The sequence below is a fragment of the Oreochromis niloticus genome, linkage group LG3 (genome assembly GCF_001858045.2).
Source record: "Oreochromis niloticus isolate F11D_XX linkage group LG3, O_niloticus_UMD_NMBU, whole genome shotgun sequence".
Lineage (NCBI taxonomy): Eukaryota > Metazoa > Chordata > Actinopteri > Cichliformes > Cichlidae > Oreochromis > Oreochromis niloticus.
The window spans coordinates 29,170,394-29,174,141 of NC_031967.2; positions in this window are offsets into that span (position 1 = coordinate 29,170,394).

The following is a 3,748-nucleotide window of genomic DNA, read 5'->3' on the forward strand; positions in this document are numbered from 1 at the left end:
CAGAGATTAAATACACACAGGAGGTGATCCGGTGAAGTAGAAACATTTGGGGAAACAGCTGATTCGAATGAACATAATGACACCAGGAATTGGAAGAAAATCATTTACCATGAGCAACATTCCTTTTCCTTTTAATGAAATGGGATTCACCTTTACCTTCCATTACATAATGAATTAACAAAAGTCACTGGTTTATCTTGATTTGGAAAGCTGAAAATTCTGATTGTCCAAATTTAGATCTTAAATGCGATATCTTGCAGTTGCCATTCAACATGCTGCTAGTAATACGATTACTATCTTGTCTTTGGATGGGGCCACTTGACACTCTGGGCCCAGGCTATTTATACATTTGAAAACTAATTTAAGAAACCGCAAATGATTGAAACGCTTAAAACCAATAAATTATATTTCTTTAAAATGTGACAATGATGTCACCAAACAGATTTTTTTTTTTTTTTGCATTATTTTTAAAGATTGAATATATAAGAATATCACATGTTGAACTCTAGATGGTGCTGCTTGGGTCCAAACTGTCATACAGAAACATGAGAGAATACCATGGAATGCATAAATAACTGAGCTGCTGAAGTAGGTATGTAATGCTGAATTAACTTAAAACAATTCAAATCAGCCTTAACCGTCTTTGAAATCTTCTTTACATGCTTATCAAATTTACACTGACACAGACAGCATTTAAGCATTTAGAGCATATCATTTAACTGGTAATTGTGTGAAATACTCACAAAGCTCTTAAAGCTTAAAGCACTGTCACCAAGCACTTGGTGAAAGTGGGAATGAAACTCTCTTTTAACAGGAAGAAAGTTCCAGCACAATCAAGCTGAGGGAGGAGCAGCTATCTACTGCAAATGGTAAGGGGTGATGGGAGGAAGACAGGAAAAAAGGCACAGTGTGGAAGAGAGACAGAGATCAGACTCAGGCTCAACTTTATTATCATTCAGTTGTTTCACATAGTATGAAGGAAACACGGTTTCTTAGGTCTCAGTATTGCAACATAATTCCAAACAACAGATAAAACAGTATAAATAACTAAACTAAATATTAAAATATACAAAAATAAATATAGATAAATATGGACCTGAACCCTTTCATGCATAGTGGTCACTACAGTGGACAGCTATTCAAAGGCTGTTTTCTTGTATTTGTGTCAGTGTTGATGGTATACTTGCACATAAACCACTACATTGGACACTGATCTGTCACTCCAAACCAAATTCATAAGTCAAAATGTATGCTGTCCACCTAAGTGGACATTTTATATTCACTAATACTCACTTCAATACTCAGGGACATGACACTTTATTTATAACTGTATTTTTTATCTATACTATAATGCAACCAACATTCCTACCTCTTTAAACTGTATTTATTACAACCTTATTTATTATAGTAGCAACAGCATGTAATGACTAAAGACAAATTAAAATACTTAAGAAAAAAATCCTGATTGAGGTTGTCATGATTCATGCATGAAAGGATTAATAAAAAATACAGTACTGCAAAATGTGTGGCAGGGAACAGCAACTACTTCATGTGGTAGTGCATAGTGTAGGGTAAGCAGCGAACATCTGAAACAAGTATTGAGGGTTAAGGGTAAGCATATAAAGTATAGCAATCTGATTAGACCAGGGTAACAGTCTGGATCTTTTACCTTGATCCAGCACAGCCTCTTCCTGGTGGGCAGGAGAGTAAACCGTTTCATGTGCAGCGTGCATGAGGTCACGTAGGATACAGGTGGCTCTTCTCTACATCTGGTGATTGGCAAGCAGCCATACCACCCTGTGAGGTGGTAGGTTAGGACACGCAGGTATTGAAGGTTAATAACAGAACATAATCATTACTGATTAAATGCAAAGTGGTGTAAATATTAACATTTACACCACTGACAACACTTGTTGTCACAGTTTAGTTATGACCTGAGTTCAGATAACAGACACAGTTCAGTTACCTGAACTGAGTGGTGCAGCAGAAACCTCGGAAGCCTGACCTACATCTAACACAACACTGACAGGGCTGCTTCCCTTTATATATAGCATACATTATATACATTTGAAAAGCAACTCTCAAACACTGATATGCGCCCTCTACAGGAACCGGAATGACAAGATGCAACATGTCTTTGAACAGGAAAGAAAGAATAACAAATTTAAATCACTTTGTGCTTCTTATGCCCTTAAACATGAAAATGACCTGAAAGTCTTATCATCTATTTGGTAGATCATACACAGCAGAATACAAGAATATGGGAACAAAAACAAAACAAGGAACTGAATTTAACCTTGGTGATAATTTGTTGCCAGGATGACTTACAAGCATTGTGTCTTTGAGCTGCATATCTGGGGCTGTAAAGTAGGTAATAAAACATGTACATGGCCTCTTTTATTTGCCTGTGACTTGTCATCAATCTACACACGTTTGCAGGTACTGCCTGAAAAACAAGACAAGAGCCCACTAAACAACAGCAACAGCTGGTTGGTGACTAACAGCTGCAAAAACAGCAGCACCAACGGAAAAGTTCATTATCGCTGTCATCAGTCAGAGTTTGTGCAGTGATTTAAAATACAGTGTGTACAAATGTTTAAGTTTTTTTCCACAAATGATAGTAAAGACACAGCAGACAGCTGTGATCGTTATAGGGTACCTTCAACAACAGAAAACAAAGTGAAATGAATCTAAACTAAAGGTAGACCAGCTAAACAAACAGAGGATGATAAACAGACATTGCAACAAGGAACTAAGAAAAACTGAAGCTCAATGTACTGAAATAACAAGGGAGGGTAACGTGGGGAAAGCATACACAGCTGAAACTAATCATGCTAGACAAGACAATGGAAGCAAAACTAAGCACAGCACACACAAGATGAAAGACGGGATAAAATAAAACAGGAAGTAACTAAGTGGATTTACAAGCAGAGATTAAAAAAAGATTAAAAAAAACTTGACAAGAAGGCACAGGGAACACAAGGTGCCTATGATGAACAAAGGGCTCAATACTAAGACATTGGAACTATGAAAAACCACATAACTACAAAATATGAAGACAATAAAAACTCAAACCATGAATAAAACTGGAACTAATGACTCAGATCTCAGAAGATTTAAAAAAACATGTGTTTCAAAGTCCAAACACAAAATGCTGGGTCAACGACCAAGGACCATGACGTTTACAACTCTTTACTGCTCAGAGAAAGTCATAAAGGAAGTTATTGTTCTTAAACTGAGGTGACATCATAGACATACCTCTGCACACCTACACATCCTCTAAATTGTCTAACCTAGAGCCATGTTTAAGATGATCATTTTACCCAAAGTGACCTATGCATGGGAACTTTACAGTCAGATATGTTTCTCAAATGCATTACCTGAGTTGAGGTTTTGATTTTTGACAAGCTCAGCATTCAATCTGGCTGATCTTGATCTTTTATCTCTATCGAGGGTGAAGCAAGAGAAAAATTTCCTTTAAATATCCACTGACAGTTGAAAACTGTTTCAGAGTAAAGTAAGTCATTTGTGTAGATTAATAGGGTGGTGACTGTGCTTTTATTCGACAGATATCACTAAAAAAAGTTTCCTTTATTTTTCCTGTGGGAATAGAGTGTTAGACGAAGGCCGTGCCCTCTTGTTTAATGCAGTTGTTAAAATGAAAAAAAGAATTGTTTTATACTTTATTTTCATTGTTCTTTTCTCTGTTAAGTGAGCATCAAATATGGCCAATGTTTATGAAAAAGAC